This window comes from Poeciliopsis prolifica, unplaced genomic scaffold (genome assembly GCF_027474105.1).
Source record: "Poeciliopsis prolifica strain line A6 unplaced genomic scaffold, Auburn_PproV2 SCAFFOLD150, whole genome shotgun sequence".
Classification (NCBI taxonomy): Eukaryota; Metazoa; Chordata; class Actinopteri; order Cyprinodontiformes; family Poeciliidae; genus Poeciliopsis; species Poeciliopsis prolifica.
In genome coordinates, this window is record NW_026562525.1 from 364,599 (window position 1) to 388,678 (window position 24,080).

The 24,080-nt window shown below is 36.5% G+C and overlaps 2 pseudogenes; both read right to left on the reverse strand.

Annotated features, from left to right (window-relative positions):
- Positions 1-3,315: 3,315 nt before the first annotated feature.
- Positions 3,316-7,104, reverse strand: LOC129355893 (zinc finger protein 91-like; annotated as a pseudogene).
- Positions 7,105-22,715: 15,611 nt separating this feature from the next.
- Positions 22,716-24,080, reverse strand: LOC129355911 (gastrula zinc finger protein XlCGF57.1-like; annotated as a pseudogene).

Below are 24,080 nucleotides of genomic sequence, written 5' to 3' on the forward strand. Positions count from 1 at the left end.
ACGGTCTGAGGAAACAGCAATCTGTTTTCAGCCAGAGTCGAGGCCAGTGATGCTGCGGTGAAAGCCAGCTAGCTAACTGCTAGCCAAATAGCGTTAGCATCAAAGCCTCACTGTGAGGGAGAGTTCGTCAAGAACTGCATGCTGAAGCTGCTCAAGTTGTGCTTCCTGAGAAGCGACAAGCTTTTGCCAAGATTAGCTTGACTAGAAATACCGTCGCAGACAGGATTTCAGAATTATCGGCAGATTTGGACAACCAGCTCAAACCCAAAAGGGAGTCATTTCTGGCATTTTCTGTTGCAATTGATGAGAGAGAGTACTGATGTTGCTCTTGTCGCTCAACTGGCCATATTTATCCGTGGAGTTGATGAGACGTTGACTGTCACAGAGGAGATTCTAGAGTTGGTGCCCATGACCGACATCTGAAGACATTTTCCGCTCGTTGTTGGAGCGCCGGACCGAGTCGGGTGGACCGAGTCGGGATGGACAGAGTCGGGGTGGAAATGATTTAAATTGATTTTTAAATCATTTCTAAATTTTTATCTGTTTGATGTATTTTGTCATGCAGGACAGTGTTTGAAGTTCCAAAAACTGAATAAATGTTTTGCAACTTTGTACAATCACTGTGATCAGTTCTTATGCATAATGCATTTAAATAAATGTTTAACTGAGTAAAATGATTGTTGAAATGTATATACTTTTCTTAAAAAGTCTGAAGTTATTCATAATATATTTTGTAAAAGTGAAATTTGTTTAATTTAAAATCAACGAGTCCACTTTCATTAGTTCCATTTAATCTTGCAATGAGTTAATTTTGTGCGGCCCTTGAGATCAGGTTGAGCTGAATGCGGCCCCTAAACCAAAATGAATTTGACACCCCTGCTCTAGAGGCTTGGAAGTTATGTCACTGCGTGTGACGTTTACGTCGCTGGGCGCCATCTTGTATGGCAACATACCAAAACAAACATTTTTTGATGGTTTCATCACCTTTCCGCTGTATCTTCCTCTCCCATAATGCTGAAAAGCAGTTTGAAACAAAGTGGGATATATTGTGAAAAGCTTCTCCCAGAAGCCCAAAAAAAATGTTACATGGAAAAAATATCTAAAATTAGACAAATCGACCCGTTAGAAATAAAGAGTTGGAGCAGAGACCCTGATCATCCTCTAATAACAAGATAGAAAGACTTTGAATTACTTTGGATTTACACATGTACAATGAAAGAAAATCCGTTGGAAAAGTGCAACTAAAGTATGAAATATGTACAATATAAACCTAAATATGCAACTGCTGGAGATGCATCAGCAACTCTCGCGATAAGCAGTTAGAAAACGGATGGATGGAACCAAACACACAAATAGTGTTGCACTCACGAAACAGACTCTTCTTCACTTTTCGGCAACTTTATTTGCACATGATGTGTGTATTTGTTTTGGGGCTGCCGTTACAAAGTCCCTTCTTCCAGAGCTACAACGTTTTAACTGACTACTGACACTACTTCCACTACACAACGAAACACTGATGCAGCACAAACCTCAGATTGTGAGAAACTCCATTTTCTCTCCATTAATCACCATTCTCATTGTGATGTCTGCGTTCATTTACCTGCTAACAAAACATTTATCCGGAAAAGAGCGTTTACTAAATGATCCTCATGCAGAAAGGTTGCAGACATTTAGACCTTAACCTGCATCCAAACGCTGCTGTTTCCTACCTATTCGGTGTAGATGATCTGGGGAGTCCGGGAGAAATCAAGCAGTCTGCGCTGATCCTCCATCTCTTCCTCCGACTGGACGATGATTTCTTTAAACTCTGTCAATGTTTCTGCAGTTCACTGCTCGCTGATTCACTCGTTTAAGCTGGACTGAAGATATTTATTAGAGAAACACTCAAACATTCAACAAAACAGACCACGTGCTGTCCTCTGTCTTCTTCTTCATCTCCTTTACATTGTAACGGCAGTTTGCATCCATTGCTCTTGTACTACTGCCACCTATTGGATCCTCATATCTATGTCTCAAACTCTAGTATCTTGATTTACATATTTTCTATACCTAATAAAAACATGTTCCATAGAATCACACCAACTTCTTAAACCAGTAAGATGTTTCCCCATCTTAAAAAGAGTTCCATTTAAAAAAACTGACTGGTTCTTATTCTATTCATAATTATCTCCTCCCTTGTATATTCCTCTAACCATTACTACATCAATTGTATATAAATGCCTTCCATTTATTTATATCCCACCTAATTTTCCAAATCTTCTTGCTTCCTCTCCAAACTATACCTTTGTCTTCAGATTTAAATAATTCTGTTATGAACAGCCATAACCTCGTTTCATCTCTTTTGCTTTGTCTTCTTCTTCTTTGGGGTTTTATGACTAACTGCATTCATGTCATTGCATTACTGCCACCTTGTGGATCCTACGATCATCACATCTACAGATTTTTCTCAGTGCCACTTCTCGTGGCAGAACGTGAAATGTTTTCCTCGTAATACAAAAGAGCAGAAAAAACAAAAATACAACTAAGACAAAAGACACACAGAGAATTACTGAAGACAATAATAATCAACCAAACTTTTAAAAAATCATGAACAATCAATGAGTGATTTCATAAAGTTTATACATGGATTTTTTATCTAATCATCAAAGAAAATGTAAAGTCAGTGCATAACAGCACATTGTATTTTTGATAATTAGTGTATTAAGATAAACAACATCCATCCCTCACACTTTCTCTATACAGAATAGAATAATACAAATTAATCCTCAAGTCCAATCTTGTGAGAATGTTCTGGAAGGGAGTCCATGTCCAGTCAAACTCTGTTAATGCATGAAATTAGTCACAATGGACCACAAGAGCACTGAGAATGGCAGTTGACCTTTTCACTGCTTTTGCAGAACAATGTTCAATAATCCCAAGAAGCATTAAAAGCACAATATTATAACATTAATATGAATGCCACAATAAGATTCTGGAACATTGAAACTTTGTGAGACGATTACTTGTTATAATGCATAAATGAAACCGCTGAATAAGAATGATTAAATGTTTTTAATCCAAACAAGATAATTACTTATTGTAAGGCATGAATATATTTGTAAGCAAAACAATTACAAAACAACAGCAAGAAAATCTCTCAAGGAAACTGTTGGATCTGAACACAAAACATTTATCAAACATTTCACAATATGACAAAAGATACAGTTGAAGTTTTAAATGCAATAGAATTGAATGGAGAGCCAGCTTCAGGACGTCTGCTATCTCCGTCTCCAGGCCAGTTCTAACGTGCTCTCATACACTCAATATTTATTACATTGAGGCGTTGCTTACAAATCATTTGCATAGAAGGAGACCAGATTTCAGTCACAAGTCTCTGCTCAAACAATGTTGTCATCCTGCATCCATGCAGCTGTTGTCTTCCAAGCACATTTTCGTAGCTCTTGAAGATCCTGTCAATTTCTTGAGGTTATAAAACTTTTCTCTTGTTTCTTGTTTCTCTGGGCTACAAAACAAGAGTTTCTCAGGACTTCTAGTCTTTGATCCATTCTCCTGCTAAGGTGATAACATTTTCTTTCTGACTGGCATTTATCGTCTAGTCAAGCTATCAGTGTAGCTGCGGCTTCAGGCATTTTGCTTCTCAAATCGGCCTGCTTCCTACTGCTACAAACACACATCCTTGGTGCAAATAAATATCACATTTAACAACTTAATTAAAAAATTTCCACCACTTTATAGATGTAAACCCTCCAGTAAATAACACATTTTTATTACAATGACATTTATAGTGAACTTTTAAGACTTTTCACCAGTGTGAATCATCATGTGTTGAGTTAAATGCTGTTTTCGACAAAGACTTTTTCCACAGTTCACACATGAAAACGGCTTTTCACCAGTGTGAATCATCATGTGCCGAGTTAATGCCTTTTTTTCAGTAAAACTTCTTCCACAGTTCACACATGAAAACGGCTTTTCACCAGTGTGAATCATCATGTGCCGAGTTAAATGCTGTTTTCGACAAAAACTTTTTCCACAGTTCACACATGAAAACGGCTTTTCACCAGTGTGAATCATCATGTGCCGAGTTAATGCCTTTTTTCAGTAAAACTTCTTCCACAGTTCACACATGAAAACGGCTTTTCACCAGTGTGAATCATCATGTGCCGAGTTAATGCCTTTTTTTCAGTAAAACTTTTTCCACAGTTCACACATGAAAACGGCTTTTCACCAGTGTGAATCCTCATGTGCCGAGTTAAACAAAGTTTATGACTAAAACTTCTTCCACAGTTCACACATGAAAACGGCTTTTCACCAGTGTGAATCCTCATGTGCCGAGTTAAACAAAGTTTATGACTAAAACTTCTTCCACAGTTCACACATGAAAACGGCTTATCACCAGTGTGAATCATCATGTGCTGAGTTAATGCCCGATTTTCACTAAAACTTTTTCCACAGTTCACACATGAAAACGGTTTTTCACCAGTGTGAATCATCATGTGCTGAGTTAAATGCTGTTTTTGACTAAAACTTTTTCCACAGTTCACACATGAAAACGGCTTTTCACCAGTGTGAATCATCATGTGCCGAGTTAAATCCTGTTTTTGACTAAAACTTTTTCCACAGTTCACACATGAAAACGGCTTTTCATCAGTGTGAATCCTCATGTGCCGAGTTAATGCCTTTTTTCTACTAAAACTTTTTCCACAGTTCACACATGAAAAAGGCTTTTCACCAGTGTGAATCATCATGTGCCGTGTTAAATGCCGTTTTTGACTAAAACATTTTCCACAGTTCACACATGAAAACGGCTTTTCACCAGTGTGAATCATCATGTGACGTGTTAAATGTCGTTTTTGACTAAAACATTTTCCACAGTCCACACATGAAAACGGCTTTTCACCAGTGTGAATCATCATGTGCCGAGTTAAACACAGTTTATGACTAAAACTTTTCCCACAGTCCACACATGAAAACGGCTTTTCACCAGTGTGAATCATCATGTGCTGAGTTAAATTCTGTTTACGACTAAAACTTTTTCCACAGTTCACACATGAAAAAGGCTTTTCACCAGTGTGAATACTCATGTGCCGAGTTAAATGCTGTTTTCGACAAAAACTTTTTCCACAGTTCACACATGAAAACGGCTTTTCACCAGTGTGAATCCTCATGTGCCGAGTTAATGCCTTTTTTTCACTAAAACTTTTTCCACAGTTCACACATGAAAACGGCTTTTCACCAGTGTGAATCCTCATGTGCCGAGTTAAACAAAGTTTATGACTAAAACTTTTTCCACAGTTCACACATGAAAACGACTTTTCACCAGTGTGAATCCTCATGTGCCGAGTTAAACAAAGTTCATGACTAAAACTTTTTCCACAGGTCACACATGAAAACGGCTTTTCACCAGTGTGAATCATCATGTGTTGAGTTAATTCCTTTTTTTCACTAAAACTTTTTCCACAGTTCACACATGAAAACGGCCTTTCACCAGTGTGAATCATCATGTGCTGAGTTAAATGCTGTTTTTGACTAAAACTTTTTCCACAGTTCACACATGAAAACGGCTTTTCACCAGTGTGAATCCTCATGTGCCGAGTTAAACAAAGTTTATGACTAAAACTTTTTCCACAGTTCACACATGAAAACGGCTTTTCACCAGTGTGAATCCTCATGTGCCGAGTTAAACAAAGTTTATGACTAAAACTTTTTCCACAGTTCACACATGAAAATGGCTTTTCACCAGTGTGAATCATCATGTGTTGAGTTAATGCCTTTTTTTCACTAAAACTTTTTCCACAGTTCACACATGAAAACGGCTTTTCACCAGTGTGAATCCTCATGTGCCGAGTTAAACAAAGTTTATGACTAAAACTTTTTCCACAGTTCACACATGAAAACGACTTTTCACCAGTGTGAATCCTCATGTGCCGAGTTAAACAAAGTTCATGACTAAAACTTTTTCCACAGTTCACACATGAAAACGGCTTTTCACCAGTGTGAATCATCATGTGTTGAGTTAATGCCTTTTTTCACTAAAACTTTTTCCACAGTTCACACATGAAAACGGCTTTTCACCAGTGTGAATCATCATGTGCCGAGTTAAATGCTGTTTTTGACTAAAATTTTTTCCACAGTTCACACATGAAAACGGCTTTTCACCAGTGTGAATCCTCATGTGCCGAGTTAATGCCTTTTTTCACTAAAACTTTTTCCACAGTTCACACATGAAAACGGCTTTTCACCAGTGTGAATCCTCATGTGCCGAGTTAAACAAAGTTTATGACTAAAACTTTTTCCACAGTTCACACATGAAAACGGCTTTTCACCAGTGTGAATCCTCATGTGCCGAGTTAAACAAAGTTTATGACTAAAACTTTTTCCACAGTTCACACATGAAAACGGCTTTTCACCGGTGTGAATCATCATGTGCCGAGTTAAATGCCGTTTTTGACTAAAACTTTTTCCACAGTTCACACATGAAAACGGCTTTTCACCAGTGTGAATCCTCATGTGCTGAGTTAAACTCTGTTTATGACTGAAACTTTTTCCACAGTTCACACATGAAAACGGCTTTTCACCAGTGTGAATCCTCATGTGCCGAGTTAAACTCAGTTTATCACTAAAACTTTTTCCACAGTTCACACATGAAAACGGCTTTTCACCAGTGTGAATTCTCATGTGCTGAGTTAAACTCTGTTTATGACTGAAACTTTTTCCACAGTTCACACATGAAAACGGCTTTTCACCAGTGTGAATTCTCATGTGCTGAGTTAAACTCTGTTTATGACTGAAACTTTTTCCACAGTTCCCACATGAAAACGGCTTTTCTCCAGTGTGAATCATCATGTGCCGAGTTAAATGCTGTTTTTCACTAAAACCTTTTCCACAGTTCACACATGAAAACGGCTTTTCTCCAGTGTGAATCATCATGTGCCGAGTTAAATGCTGTTTTTGACTAAAACTTTTTCCACAGTTCACACATGAAAACGGCTTTTCACCAGTGTGAATCCTCATGTGCCGAGTTAAATGCTGTTTACGACTAAAACTTTTTCCACAGTTCAGACATGAAAACGGCTTTTCACCCTTATGAATTCTGATATGATCACTGACAGCATATTTGACAATCAATTGTTTTTTACAGATGACACCTGACAAAGGTTTTCTTCTGTCCTGATGTTGGTTCTCAGTTTCATCAGGCTTTTTTAAGATGTCTTGGTTCCCATTTGGTTCTGATTCAGTTTGGTATGTTTGCTCATCAACAGGAACCACCATGCAGGTATCAGTCTCCTGTTTTAATGCAATCAGTTCTTCACCCTGACTGTAGTAAACTTCTTTCTCTTCGACTTGTATCTGATGATCTTCTGGCTCTTCCTGTTCTTGTTTCACCTGCAGAGGTTCTAACTCCTCCTGGTCCAGAGTGGATCTCCTCTCCTGGTTATAAACGTTACACTTCAGGGAATCTGGACAAGCAAACAGATAAAAAGAATAATTGTTAACTTTACTGAAGTAAATAGTAGAAATTGTTCACAGTTTAAGACACAAATGAACAAAATAACATTGAAAATTCAACAACGTAGACAGAGATACACATCAGTCGACAAATCCAGCTGACATTTGGAGAATTCTCAAATGAACGGATTAAAAAAATAATTTTATTGATTACAAAATTAAATGTCGTAGGGATTATTGTTAGTATTTAATAGTAAACTGTATTATTTCAATACATTACTTCTTTTATTACTTTGAATAATAGTTAAATCTAATTTTTGTGCACTTTAAATCCTTGGGGTTGAGTTATAAACATGAATTTATTTGTAGGTTAATAGTTGTTTAGTTTTGTTCCTTTATTATTTGCTTTTCTAAGTTAGACAGGAAGCGGCCCGATGAACGATTTAGCCCGGCCCGGGGTCTAAATGCCCCCAGCCGGACCATTACCATTGAAGAAAAAATTAATAAAAATGGCCGACACTACGACATCTGAAGACATTTTCTGCTCTGTTGTTGGAGCGCCGGACCGAGTCGGGATGGACCGAGTCGGGGTGGACCGGTCCCGCGCCGTAAGCCTGGCTACTGATGGTGCGCCGTCAGTGATTGGGAAAAAGACAGGTGTTGTGACAAAGTTCAGAGAGAAAGTACAAGCTGCAAATAAAAGGGGGGAATTTTGGACATTTCATTGTATTTTGCATCAGGAAGCATTAAGCTGCAAGTCGCTAAAAATGCACCATGTAATGGAGGTGGTTGTCCGAACTGTAAATTTCATCCGAGCCAGAGCTCTCAGTCATTGTCAGTTTGCTGAGTGAAATATTTCTCATGCATGCAATACATGTTATGTATGAAAGTTTTTCTATATGTGTATATTTTATGCATCAACAAGAAAGGCGACAGATGTACTTCATCAAATGTCTGTTTAAAACACCTGACACTTAAAATTTCAAATGTGTGAAGCTCGCTAATTTGTTTGAATTGCTTCCCAGATCTAGAAAATTGATTTTAAATCATTTCTTAATTTTTATCTGTTCACTGCGTGTGACGTTTACGTCGCTGGGCGCCATCTTGTATGGCAACATTCCAAAACAAACCTTTTCTGATGGTTTTATAGCGTTTCCGCTGTATCCTCCTCTCCCATAATGCTGAAAAGCAGTTTGAAACAAAGTGGGCTATATTGCGAAAAGCTTCTCCCAGAAGCCCCCCCCCCCCAAAAAAAAACGCTACAAGGAAAAAATATCTAAAATTGAACAAATCGACCCGTTAGAAATAAAGAGTTGGAGCAGAGACCCTGATCATCCTCTAATAACAAGATATAAAGACTTTGAATTAATTTGGATTTACACATGTACAATGAAAGAAAATCCAGTTGTAAAAGTGCAACTAAAGTATGAAATATGTACAATATAAACCTAAATATCCAACTGCTGGAAATGCATCAGCAACTCTCGCGATAAGCGAGTTAGAAAACGGATGGATGGAAACCAAACACACAAATAGTGTTGCACTCACGAAACAGACTCTTCTTCACTTTCGGCAACTTTATTTGCACATGAAGTGTGTATTTGTTTTGGGGCTGCCGTTACAAAGTCCCTTCTTCCAGAGCTACAACGTTTTAACTGACTACTGACACTACTTCCACTACACAACGAAACACTGACGCAGCACAAAGCTCAGATTGTGAGAAACTCCATTTTCTCTCCATAAATCAGCCATTCTCATTGTGATGTCTGCGTTCATTTACCTGCTAACAAAACATTTATCCGGGAAAAGAGCGTTTACTAAAATGATCCTCATGCAGAAAGATGCAGACATTTAGACCTTAACCTGCATCCAAACGCTGCTGTTTCCTACCTATTCGGTGTAAGATGATCTGGGGAGTCCGGGAGAAATCAAGCAGTCTGCGCTGATCATCCATCTCTTCCTCCGACTGGACGATGATTTCTTTAAACTCTGTCAATGTTTCTGCAGTTCACTGCTCGCTGATTCACTGGTTTAAGCTGGACTGGAGATATTTATTAGAGAAACACTCAAACATTCAACAAAACAGACCACGTGCTGTCCTCTTTGTCTTCTTCTACTTCTTCTTCTACTACTTTTTCTTCTTCTTCTCCTTTACATTTTAACGGCAGTTTGCATCCATTGCTCTTGCACTACTGCCACCTATTGGATCCTCATATCTATGTCTCAAACTCTAATATCTTTGATTTACATATTTTCTATACCTAATAAAAACATGTTCCATAAAATCACACCAACTTCATAAACCAGTAAGATGTTTCCCCATCTTAAAAAGAGTTCCATTTAAAAAAAACTGACTGGTTCTTATTCTATTCATAATTATCTCCTCCCTCCTGTTTATTCCTCTAACCATTACTACATCAAATGTATATAAATGCCTTCCATTTATTTCATTATTCCACGTAATTTTCCAAATCTTCTTGCTTCCTCTCCAAACTATACCTTTGTCTTCAGATTTAAATCATTTTACTGGCATATCAATAACTTCTTGTTTAATAGCCTCCTTAGCCAACCTATCTAAGTCAAGCCACTTAGCAGATTTTACTCAATAAGTTGAAGACTATAGATAGATTTAGATAGATTTTATTACAGACTCAAAGTCCAAATTACATAAAAAAAAGAAGAAGAAAAAACAAATTGATAAAAGTAGAAAAAATACATAAAATAACGGCTACTAGCGTTTCAGGAGGCAGTCATACCAATGTCTCCAGAGTACAGATGAGTATTTTACTGCAATATATTTTACTGCAATATATTTCATCAACAGTAGGATAATGCTATTATTAGACTCGTTTATATGACAAATAAAATTAAACATAAGCTTTCTTAAAACAGCCATCAAAATGCTGACGCGAGCGGATACAAACAGTTCACTGGCACTGGTCCATCTGGGCTTATTTAACAAAAGTCATTGTCAGCCACCTTCAATCTTTGAAGACTGGCTCTTTGAACGTTGCACCACAAATGTGCAGTATACAGTGATGTACAATATGATCTAAACAAGGATATTTGCCTGAGCAGATGACATTCGGACTGACGGTAAATCACAGACAGTCTGTCGACACATGACCAAGATATTTTACTTCATTAGAGAAATTCAATAGAGTCCCAGACAGCTTGAAATTTGGAAATGCCCTATATTTTTCCTCCTTAGTGCAACAGATCAAGATACTTTTTGATGGATTGAATTTATCATGTAGGTTACCAACATGATGCAGTTTCTGAAGACCAGCTGAACTGGGACTAAAAACGTCTCGGTCATCAGCATACATTAAATGATTAATAATAGTTTCACCATCCATGCAGCCAGTTCTACACAGGTTCAGGAGATTAGAGAGATCATTCACATGAAAATTAAACAACATAGGAAATAAAATGCTTCCTTATCTCAGACGAAAGGATGCAGACATACACTTGTCCCATTTGACCTGCATAGTTTGATTAGCACACCAATAGGACAGACATCTTACTATATATTTGCCCACAACAGCGTTGCACAATTTTAAAATTAGTTTTTTCTGATTTACACGATCAAAAGCCTTAGTGGCGTCTAAAAACACAGAAAAACTGTAGAGTTTTTACTGTTATAATTATCCAGTAATTCTCATGTATCAGGTTGGACTTGAACCCAAATTGATTGTCTACAGACATAACAATCTGCAAATTTTGGCAAAAGAATAAGTTCAAAGACTTCAGAGTGTGTACTAGGTTATAGTTATCAGAGCTGCCTATTTTACCAGCTTTTTTTTTAAATCACCGGAAGTAGAAGTACATTCATCAAGCTATCAGGAATAAAAACAGGAATAATAAAATCAGTGAAACACAAGGCAAGAAGAGGGGCGACCCTTGAACTCCATTCCTTCAGATTTATTTACAGACAGTTCCTTAATTGCTTGATAGACCTCGTGTGTTTTGATCATTTCTACAGTACTAACCTTGTCAACTTGAAAGGGTTCACTGTATACACAGGAAAATAATTTTCTGTAGTGACGTTGCCAAAAATCAACAATCATATTCGTCCCAGAAGCGCCATTGACAGTGCAAGGGAGAGAGGATTTACTGTTATTGATGGTTTTAACCTCTTTCCAAAAGGCTTTTGTATCCTTACCTATAAGCTTTTTTGCCACGCAGTCAGCCCTCATGGTTTTCTTATTCTGGATAATGAACCATAGTGCATATTTGTATTTTGCATTAGACCGCTTTTTATGTTCAAATAAAGGGCCCTGCCTAGGTTTACCTGCTAGAGCCCAAGAAGTAGTAGCTTCACTGTGGTATTTAGACACATAGGTGTTGCAGCCTGGTCTGTTTTGAATCTTTATATTACTTTTATCATAAGGAAGGCCAGCTCCCAGTAGCTTCAATTATATTAGAATATAATCCACTTATATTCTAATCCAGTTATATTCCAATAATAGAGCAGTTATCGTCTGAACAAGTAACTGCCTCTCTTGGTATTTTAATGGTACATAACAATTGATCAGTTGGGCATAGTAATGAGCTATTTGATTACTGTTCACATTTAGTTGACACCTCGAAGGGGATGTGGTCAACAGTGGACATATTGCATAAGATATTTAGGTATAGCATAGCAAGATGAGCATCTGCTGTAGTCATACAATGGTCCAACCAAGACACAGTATGCCAGGCTTCATTTACATAAATGTAGCTAGCAGCTGGCAGACGCTCTTTACTTGACAATACTAGATTAGAATTGTAAAAAAAAATGGTGTTTAGCAAACTGAGTTTTTATCTGAGATGTCTGCATTCATGTCACCCATGACAACCATGTTATGGTCAGGAATAAAATGACAAATTAGGCTTTTTTATTAGAATTTCTTTTTTTTTTGCGCTCTAAATTAATAACTACCCGAGTGATTTCTCATGTGGAAAGTTAAATAAATTTTTTATTCAAATCTTTTCCACAAATAAGACACCAAAAAGGCCTCGTATTTGTGTGAATTACAATATGATTAAGTAGAACATGTTTTTGACTGAAACATTTCCCACAAGTGACGCATTAAAAGGGGGTTCTCCCCAGTGTGAGTTCTATGAGCATCAAAAGCAGATTTGAAAGCAAAACACTTTCCACAGGTCATACATGAAAACGGCTTTTCACCTGAGTGAATCGTCATGTGCTCAGATAAATATTGTTTGCAACTAAAACTTTTCCCACAGATGAAGCATAGAAAAGGCTTTTCTCCTGTGTGAGTTCTCACATGAACATTGAAAGCAGACTTGAAAGTAAAGCATTTTCCGCAGTTCTCACATGAAAAAGGCTTTACACCGATGTGAACCATCATGTGATTAGTTAAAACGTGTTTTTGGCTAAAAGATTGTCCACAGGTACCACATGAAAAAGGCTTTTCCTTCCTATGAGTTCTCTTGTGAGCATCGAAAGCAGATTTGAAAGAAAATTGCTTTTCGCAGATCACACACATGAAAGACTTTTCATCTGTATGACACCTCATGTGACCAGTTAAAAGCCTTTTTTGACAAAAATATTTACCACAGATCACACACAAAAACGGCATTTTACCTGTGTGAATCGTCATGTGTCGAGTTAAAACCTCTTTTTGACAAAAACGTTTTCCACAAGTCAGACATAAAAATGGCTTTTTACCAGTATGAGATCTGAAGGCAAAACGCTTTTTACAAATGATACATGAGAAAGGTTTTCTTCTGTCCTGATTTTGGTTCTCAGTTTCATCAGGCTTTTTTAACATGTCTTGGTTCCTGTTTGGTTCTGATTCAGTTTGGTATGTTTGCTCATCAACAGGAACCACCATGCAGGTATCAGTCTTCTTTTTTAATTCAATCAGCTCTTCACCCTGACTGTAGTAAACTTCTTTCTCTTCCACTTTTATCTGCAGGTGTTCTAGATCCTTCGGTTCTCCTTTTATCTGATGATTTTCTGGCTCTTCCTGTTCTTGTTTCACCTGCAGAGGTTCTAACTCCTCCTGGTCCAGAGTGGATCTCCTCTCCTGCTGACTTAGCTCATCCTCATAAACATCATGTTGTAGGTGATCTGGAGAAGAAAACAGAGAAAATTAGGAATTCACTTCATTGAAGTAAATAAAAAACTTCCATCATTTAAGAGAGAAGTCACCCAAACAAAACAAAAAAAAGAAAAAGAAAACCGGAACTCCACCGTAAAACCAACCCGGGAGCAACGTCCCCAAACATAAGTTCCGCTTCGCCACTGCTGCTCAGAAACAAACAAAATATAACTTGTTCATTTTTGGAATAAATCCAATAAGTCATACATTAAAATATTTTAAAATTATTTAATAAATATTAATACAACCAAAATAAAATAATGGTGGCAGTTTTAGGTGCGCCACATCTTCACTGCATTGATTCTCCCGTGGCTTCAAAAGTATTAACCCTTGAACTTTTCCAAATTTTATCACATAAACACATCTGAAAATATTTCATAAGAATTTTATGTAATTATCCAACATAAAGTGGGATACAATAGTGAAGTAACACTAGACATTTAGACCTTAACCTGCATCCAAACGCTGCTGTTTCCTACCTATTCGGTGTAAGATGATCTGGGGAGTCCGGGAGAAATCAAGCAGTCTGCGCTGATCATCCATCTCTTCCTCCGACTGGACGATGATTTCTTTAAACTCTTTCAATGTTTCTTCAAACTTTTATTCACTCAACTCTCCAACATTCAACGAAACAGACCAGGTGCCATCTTCTGCTTCCTCTACTTCGTCTGCTGCTTCTTCTTCTTCTTTTCTATTATGGCGGATTACAATCAACTTTAAGGTGCATACCGCGACCTACTGTACACGAGTGTGTAGCAACAGTATTTTACATCTGTCAGATTCTATTTTTTAATTTTGTGTGTTGTAGATAAATAAATAATGCTTTCCTTAATATGCAAATATACATCATATTCCCATCATTTCCTAGTATTCCTTTCAAACTCTATTCTTGATTTGACCTTCCAACTATTCTTCTCAATTTCTCACTTTCACTTTCATGTTTACAGCTCATGCTACATTTTCTTTTCTTTTCTCTCCACATTCTTCACACATATCACTATTTTTCTTCCCTGTTAAATATAAAGTATCATTTAAATATGTATGCCCTACTCTTAATCTAATCATTATTATTTCTTCCTTTCTATTTCTCTCCTTAATATTTCTACTAAATATTGACTTCTTTATTTTATATAATTTCTTCCTTTCTTATCTTCATTCCACCTTTTTTTTAACCATATATCAATGTCTTTATTCTTAATAATTGATTTTCCTTCCCCTTTCCAAATAGGTATTTTAATTCTTATTGCCTGATCTAAAGCCCTTTTGCTAATTTATCTGCCCTTTCATTGCCTTTTACACCTTCATGTGCTGATACCCAACAGAACCGAATATCAATGTCACCTCTATATAATCTAAATAAGGTATGTTGAATTTCAAGTACTAGATCTTTCCTATTATTTCCTCTTCCCTGAATACTTTCTATTGCTGCTTTGGAATCTGTGCAAATTACTACTCTGTCTGGACAAACCTCATCTACCACTGTAAGCTGATAATAACTGCCACCATTTCTGCTGTGAATACAGATAGTTGATCAGATAAGCTTCTAGAAATGTCAATTTTAAACTCATATATATGTATTCCTATTCCCACACATCCTTTTAAATTCTTAAAACCATCTGAATATATTTGAATGCGATTATAATATGAGTTTTCTTAAATATACGTCAGTCTTTACCCCTATTTCATTTAAATTCCAATCATTTTTCATTTTAAGGAGTTTCATGTCAACATTTACCTCCGGAAAAATCCATGAGGACTAACACGAATGGGATTCAATTGAGCTATTTCTTTATCTTCAAATCCATACATTTTAATCCATTAAAATTTATGAATTTGGATGGATTAAAATCCATCCAAATCCATTACTCTGGAACTTTGAGTATTCCCAACAATATTTTAACATTGTTGAATTTACATTTCCATCCTTTCTACTTCTTATTTTCATCCAATATGTCAGAGTTAATTTTATTCTTCTTATTTCCAGTGGAATCTCTCCAGTCTCTATAAGAAGAGCATTAATAGGTGTCGTTTTCACTGCTCCTGTACATACACGTAAAGCCCTATCCTGAAATGTATCTATTTTTTGTAATGTTGTTTTAGCTGCTTCTCCATATATAAACTACCATAATATATATGTTCCCTATATATGTTTAATAATGACTGTCTATCTGCACCCCAGTTATTTCCAGCCCAGCCTTTGGTAAATTTATAACTTTCTTACATTTAGTTTCCAGATTATCTATATGCGTTTTACATGTATATGATTGATCCAACCATAATCCCAGATATTTAAATTCTGCTACCCTTCCAACTATTCATAATATGTTATTGTTCCTATATCAATATTTTTCTTATTTGTAAAAACCTTATGACAAGATTTACTTGTTGATAATTTAAAATCCCATTCATTGGACCATTTTTCTACTTCACTAATTGCTTTCTTAATTTTTCTTTCCACATGTTTTATATTCTTCCTCTCATCCATATAACCCCGTCATCAGCATATAATGCAGAATTTATATTCTTCTGTTTCAGAAAAGATATCATTTGTCATGATATCAAATAGTATTGGCTAATTGCACTGCCTTGTGGAATTCCATTTTCAACATTAAATTCTTTTGGGTCATCATTTCCAATCTTTACTCTTATTTTCTATCTGACAAAGAATTGCTATCCAATTAAACATCTTCCCACCTATTCCCATCTGCTTAATTTTTATAAGTAGACCTTCTGTCCATAAGGATTTTTTAAAGTTTTCTCTATGTCATTACTGACTCTGGTTATTGCATCCATTGTTGATCTCCCTTTCCTAAATCCACACTGATTTTCATTAATTAATTTCTTACGATCAAGAGTAAATTCTAATCTATTAACTATTATTTCTCCATCCACTTACTTGAATGTGAAGTTAATGCTATCGGTCTATAATTATTTGGATTTATAGGATCTTTCCCTGGTTTATTAAACGGTAGGATTATTGCCCTCGTCCAGCTATTGGTATTAAACCTTCTTTCCATATTTTATTGAACAGTTTCAAAATGAATTCTAATGTTACTTCAGGAATCTTTAAACATAGCATAGCATAGCTGATCCTCCCCTGGAGCTGAATATCCTGTCCTTTCAATACTGTTTTAATTTCTTTCATGGTTATATTCATGTCTAATGTTGAGTTATATGTTTGACTTTTTTCCAATATATTTTTATGCTTACTAATTTTTTTAATTTTCAGTTGTCTATGAATGTGTGTAAGATGTTTGCCACTATGCACTACAGCAAATGATTCACCCAACAAATCTGCCTTATCTTTATTTAACACTACTATTTCCTGATGTAACTAAGGCTGGTATTTTAACATCACTCCTTTTCCCAATCTATTTCCTAAACATTGACCAAACATTCTGTAATTTTATTTCTGATCCTATTGAGGAACAATATTCTCTCCACATTTTCTTTTTAACTTTCTTAATAGTTTTACGAGCCACTGCTTTTTCTTTATAATCAATATTAGTTTCAACTGTTAATTTTTTGCAGTATTTTAAATGCCCTGTTACGATCTTTAACCGCTCTAGTACATTCATCATTCCACCAAGGGACTACTTTTTTCTTCCCTTTTATTATTATTTTTGATATGCTTGAATTTTTAGCATTTAAAATATGTTTTGTTATCTGACTTGTACGCTCCTCTATTTTGCCTTTTGATGTAACCAAATGTCTGCTTTTCTCACAATTTACTTTAAATTTTTTCCAATCAGCTTTATTAAAACACCATCTTGTGATTATGACATCTTCTTGCCTCTTTATATTATCATTAATGATAGTACGCACTGGAAAGTGATCACTCTCTATTGTAGATTCCCTGTTGATGTCCCATTCACATGAACCTACAAGACAGTCAGATACTAATGTAATATCTAGACATGAGGTTGTATTTTTATGCATATTTACTCTGGTACCTTTCCATTGTTAAGACAAACTAATGATCATTCATCCATTATTTCTTCAATTATGTTGCCATTTTGGTCCGTCTTCTTGCTACCCCACATTATTATGGCATTAAAATCACCGCACCATAATTCTCTTCTATTTAATTTCCAGCCATTTCTTTAAGCATTTTACAATCGAGATTTTTACATAGCTTAAAACAATTTATAATTTTAATACTTCCATATTTTCTTTCATTAAATATTTCTATAATAACACATTCTATTTTATTACCCGTTGGGATTTTCTAATAAGCTATTCCATCTTTAATTAAAGTAGCACATCCTCCTCCATCACAATTATTTATATTCTGTCTTTCCATGCTATATCCAGGAATCTTAAAATCTAGGTTTGGTTTTAACCATGTTTATTGAATACATATAATATCAGGGATCATTTCTAATTCATAAATATACTTTTTAAATTCTTGTCCATTGGCTATTAAGCCTCCAGCATTCCACTGAAGGATATGAAAAACCATCAAAAAGAACACTAGGATCCTAATCCTGAGTATTTTCTGTAGTTTCAGTGGCACTCAGAATGGTATGTATTTGATCTGCTTGTATTTCTTTCATATCTAAAAATCTTCCAGCTGCTGTTACTATTGCCTTTATTTTATCACTTCTTCATTTGCAATGTCACATTTATGGCATAGAAATGCTACAAAGTTTTCTTTTTTCACCACCATTATATCATCATCCACTCAACATTTATGCAAGCATGCATTTGGAACCAAGCTTTGTCTCTGCCCGTTCTGCACTTGATTTGTATTCCACGCTGAGTTTCTTTGACCTGTTTCTCCCATTCCTCTATCACTGTCTTTCTTTACTCTTTTTAAGGCTTCAGCATATGAAATTCTTTCTGTTATTTTAATTCTTTGAGCTTCCCTAGCTTCATTTTGTGTTTGACAACCACCATAAGCTGCACTGTGTTCTCCTCCACAATTACGTTTGATTTTCGCATCTTTCTCACATTCATGTGGACCTCCACATCTTGCACACCTGATTTTTCCTTTGCAGTGTGTCCCATTATTTGACACTGAAAACACCTGAGGGGTTTAGGTATATTCTCTCTAACTCTATAGTTCATATAACCCAGCTGGATATTTCCTGGCACACTATTTTCAAACTGTAAAATTACTGCCATAGTGTCTTTAAGCCGCTTAGTCTGGCTAACAATCCTGGGATATGAGTTCTAACTCTTTCCCCCATCAGGGTTTTCATTTTCATGATCTTCTGTTGCTGTGATTCGCTGTTAGCATGTATTAGCACTCTTCTGTTGTTCATGATCCTAGCCATTTTAATTTTCCTATTTCTGCCTCTATTGCTTTGGTCAGTTTTATGGGATGTATAGCTCCCCCCTCTTGCTTGAATTCTGCCATAACTTTAAATTCTGCTTCTAAATTAACTTGACTCTGTTCTTCTGAATTCGCCATTTTGTTTGTTGTTGTCCTTTTGCTAATGTCTGCTCTTGCCTCACTTTCTTCTGACCAACTTCTTGCTCTTTCTTGTCTTTTCCTAATTGCTCTTTCCTTCGTGGTGATCTAGAAATCATCCAATCCATCTCATTCCCACTATTTCCTCCTGATGTGATGTTGCTACAGTCAATGTACAGCTTATGCGATCCGCCAAAATTCAAATCCTTCCGCCTTGATGGTTCCGTACACTCTCGTTTCTTTCCCTCTTCTTCTGCTGCTTGGTCTTCTTCTTCTTTGGATTTTAACGGCAGCTTGTATCCATTATTGGCGCACTACTGCCACCTATTGGATTTCTATTCTTATTCTTCAAATTTTCAAATTCTTCTAATTTTTCACACACAATGTGGTTACGCCCTGGCTCAGAGGTGCAACCTACCCGTCAGTCAATTCCTTAGATTATAAACATTTTCTGTTCAAATATGTGAGATTCCATAAATCAGGTTTGCTAATGAAACAATTTTGTATAACAAGAACATTATCAGACCACGTATTCTGAGATTGTGAGATGTAAAGAGGAATTTGTTAAACATTAGGGTGTGATGGAATAAGCCCTATCACATTATCTAAACTATCTGTTCTTATCTATTAACGGATACTGACCCTTGCTGTGGTATGTGTGGTGAGGCATTGTTCCACCTATCAGTCAGCAATCAGGAACTGCTGCAGACTGCAATGAGGAAACCCCTCTGACTGGTTCTGCAGAATCTCTCTGGCCTACAAACTCAAGCAATATTAATGTGGTCAAACGAGTAAAAGAATTCAATAAAATTGTTAAAAGAAATAACACGATTTTTAGTATGAGGAATGGAAGTGAGTGTATGGCGTCCATTTTTGATTTTATTTATTTTGACATTGGGTTTTTGGGTTTGAATGTTTAGGTGTATGCACGAGAATGGGAAAGCGTGATTTTGTCTATGTGTACCTGGTTTGCCTGTCAGGTTAGGTCTCTGGCTCCCCCTCTCTGTGATCACCTTTATGTCAAGTTGGGTGAGAGGAGGGTGTCCCCGTATGACTTTTATCTCACCTTTCTTTTCTATCCCGTTTTGTTCTCTGTCTCTGTAATAAGGCGGCCTTTTGCGGCTGGATTTTACAGTGAGGATGAAGATTTGAGGCAACTCTGCATTTATTCTTCTCACAGCATCAACAAAACATTTCCCATGTGAAACTGCAGCCTTAAATAGTCCCAGTAGGACGACCCAAACCACCTTTAATTTACAGGTGAATCTCAATTCGCCAGTCTCCTCCTATTTAAATGAAATACATTTTACTAAGTACAAAACATTTTCACTTACTTTTTATAAATATTTTATGTTTTATCATCACCATAATGAAACACCACAAAACACATAAACAGTTATCCCCCACTTTTCAATGGCCTGTCCCGGAACCTATAAATGGTGTCTGCACCCCCAAGTCAGTATTTGTCCAAACACACTGTGGAGGACACAGAAAAGACAGGTGAGTCACTTTATATAAGCACTCCACACTTAACAGATTATGCACAAACATTTGCTGTTTTACCCACTAGTAGCTCATTGCTCTGAGTAACAATTTTCCTCCCTTCACAGGCAACTGTGCAGAGCTCGCAACAAAAGGCTACATGCTAATAACTAAAAAAACTCAATAAATACAATTAAAACGTCTTGTGTGCAAATTGTTATTGATGTGCAAATCTATGCTAAAATTGCAGAGCTAAATGAAGTGCTTGTTAATAAAGTGCAAAAGTGCTTTTAAAGTGCTATACAATGACTTAAGCAAAAATAGTTACAGTTTCTTCATTCGAATATTTCTTCATTGCAATTTAATAAAATGAACCAAAGCAGCTTCTAGTAAAGTTTCATGTAAATATATCAGGCAGATGCTGTAATGGTCCACTTATGCAAGTCTTTAGGGCTTAACCTTGGTAAAACAGACAAAATGCAAGTGAATAGTTAATGGTAAATGTAGTATAGTGATTTATCTAGAGCAGAGGATGCCAAAGTGCTTTACATGTTAAAGCTACATTGTAGCCACAGCTACTCGAGGGAAGATTGAGAGAAGCTGCTGCACAATCGCTGCCATCTGACTTCTGACTAACAGCAGGCAAGGCAGGTTTGGTGCCTTGCTCAAGGACTCAACAACTGAGATGGATGTGGGGACTGTGAACCGGCAATCCATCAGTTACAGGAACCACAGTGGCTACACCCAGTACAGATGTAATGCCGCAGTGGAAAGAAAAATCTAATCTGTGTGGAACAGATCAGGCTTGAGACTCTGGAAAATCGCAAAATTCTTTATTTCTGTCGTTTGCAAACGGAGAACACACAGCAACCACAGCACAGCATCTGAACCTGCAATGAGTTCTGACTTGGAGCTGCAAGCTCTTACAATATATAGGACTCTCTACACAATGTGGTCACTCCCTGGCCCAGATCCAGTTGACCAGGTTTTATACACAGTGGCGTAGCCACAGGGTGGACAGGATGACACCTCTTCCTTACTGAAGGTCGGTCAATTATTTAGATGATAAACATCCTCTTGTTCAAAATATGGGAGTTTCCAAAATCAAGATGATAATGAAACAATTTTTGCTCACCAAAAACATTGCTTTTGGTGTGCAAGTAACATTCACCAGTGTGAATCCTCAAGTAACATAAAATAGTTTCAACATAAAAAGAAAGTAATCCAACAGCTGCAGCAGAAAAGAGCAAATAATAGAAATTTATCACATGTACAATGAGCAATCGATGCATGAAAATTAGTTTGTGATGAATCTTGAATTTGATGTAAAATGCAAATGCATTTTTTATCTAAATAGATTTTAATTAGGTAAAGTAAAACTGATTAATATAATTGGAACAAAATTAAATCAGTTTCAATCTCATTTTACGATAAACACAAAACTATCACAAATACTTCTTTGCAGATTTTTTGAAAACACTCAACCATTACATACATTCTATTGTCGATTTTATGAATTGAAAAAATAGAAGCCCACAAACTCTATTGCACAGAATAATACATATCAATCCCTCAAGTCCAATCCTGTGAGAATGTTCTGGAAGGGAGTCCATGTCCAGTCAAACTCTGTTAATGCATGAAATTAGTCACAATGGTCCACAATGTCTCTTCATCTATCAGCATCAGTACTGGCTCTCCTCAGGGCTCTGAGCTGAGCCCTCTGCTCTTCACATTGCACAAACACAACATACAGTCTGATATAAACATGTTAATACAATAACAAAGTTTATCATTATTGTTTTTTGATGGTTGCACAACGTCCATATGATCACATTTAAATACTAAAATTTTCAGCTTTATAGACATGAAACCCCTCCAGTCTTTCATTCTAGTTTTTAACAAAATCAATTCTATAGTGAACCTCAACATAGGAAAAGTATGGAAAATACTTCTACAGCTTTTCACCAGTGTGAATCCTCATGTGCTGAGTTAAATGCGGTTTTTGACTAAAACTTTTTCCACAGGTCACACATGAAAACGGCTTTTCACCAGTGTGAATCCTCATGTGCCGAGTTAATACTGTTTTTGACTAAAACTTTTTCCGCAGTTCACACATGAAAATGGCTTTTCACCAGTGTGAATCCTCATGTGCTGAGTTAAATGCAGTTTTTGACTAAAACTTTTTCCACAGGTCACACATGAAAATGGCTTTTCACCAGTGTGAATCCTCATGTGCCGAGTTAATGTCTGTTTTTCACTAAAACTTTTTCCACAGTTCAAACATGAAAACGGCTTTTCACCAGTGTGAATCTTCATGTGCCGAGTTAATGCCTTTTTTCAATAAAACTTTTTCCACAGTTCACACATGAACACGGCTTTTCACCAGTGTGAATCCTCATGTGCCGAGTTAATGCCTTTTTTTCAATAAAACTTTTTCCACAGTTCACACATGAACACGGCTTTTCACCAGTGTGAATCATCATGTGCTGAGTTAAATCCCGTTTATGTCTAAAACTTTTTCCACAGTTCACACATGAAAACGGTTTTTCACCAGTGTGAATCATCATGTGCCGAGTTAATGCCTTTTTTTCAATAAAACTTTTTCCACAGTTCACACATGAACACGGCTTTTCACCAGTGTGAATCATGTGCAGAGTTAAATCCCGTTTATGTCTAAAACTTTTTCCACAGTTCACACATGAAAACGGTTTTTCACCAGTGTGAATCTTCATGTGCTGAGTTAATGCCTTTTTTTCAATAAAAACTTTTTCCACAGTTCACACATGAAAATGGCTTTTCACCAGTGTGAATCTTCATGTGCCGAGTTAATGCCTTTTTTTCAATAAAACTTTTTCCACAGTTCACACATGAAAACGGCTTTTCACCACTGTGAATCCTCATGTGCTGAATTAAACAACGTTTAATTCTAAAACTTTTTCCACAGTTCCCACATGAAAACGGCTTTTCACCAGTGTGAATCCTCATGTGCTTAGTTAAATGCTGTTTTTGACTAAAACTTTTTCCACAGTTCACACATGAAAACGGCTTTTCACCAGTGTGAATCCTCATGTGCTGAATTAAAAGCTGTTTATGTCTAAAACTTTTTCCACAGTTCACACATGAAAACGGCTTTTCACCAGTGTGAATCCTCATGTGCAGAGTTAAACAAAGTTTATGACTAAAACTTTTTCCACATGTCACACATGAAAACGGCTTTTCACCAGTGTGAATCATCATGTGCTGAGTTAAATTCTGTTTTTGACTAAAACTTTTTCCACAGTTCACACATGAAAACGGCTTTTCACCAGTGTGAATCCTCATGTGCCGAGTTAAAAGCTGTTTACGACTAAAACTTTTTCCACAGTTCACACATGAAAACGGCTTTTCACCCTCATGAATTCTGATATGATCACTGACAGCATATTTAGCTGTCAATTGTTTTTTACAGATGACACCTGATAAAGGTTTTCTTCTGTCCTGATGTTGGTTCTCAGTTTCATCAGGCTTTTTTAAGATGTCTTGGTTCCTGTTTGGTTCTGATTCAGTTTGGTATGTTTGCTCATCAACAGGAACCACCATGCAGTTATCAGTCTCCTGTTTTAATTCAATCAGTTCTTCACCCT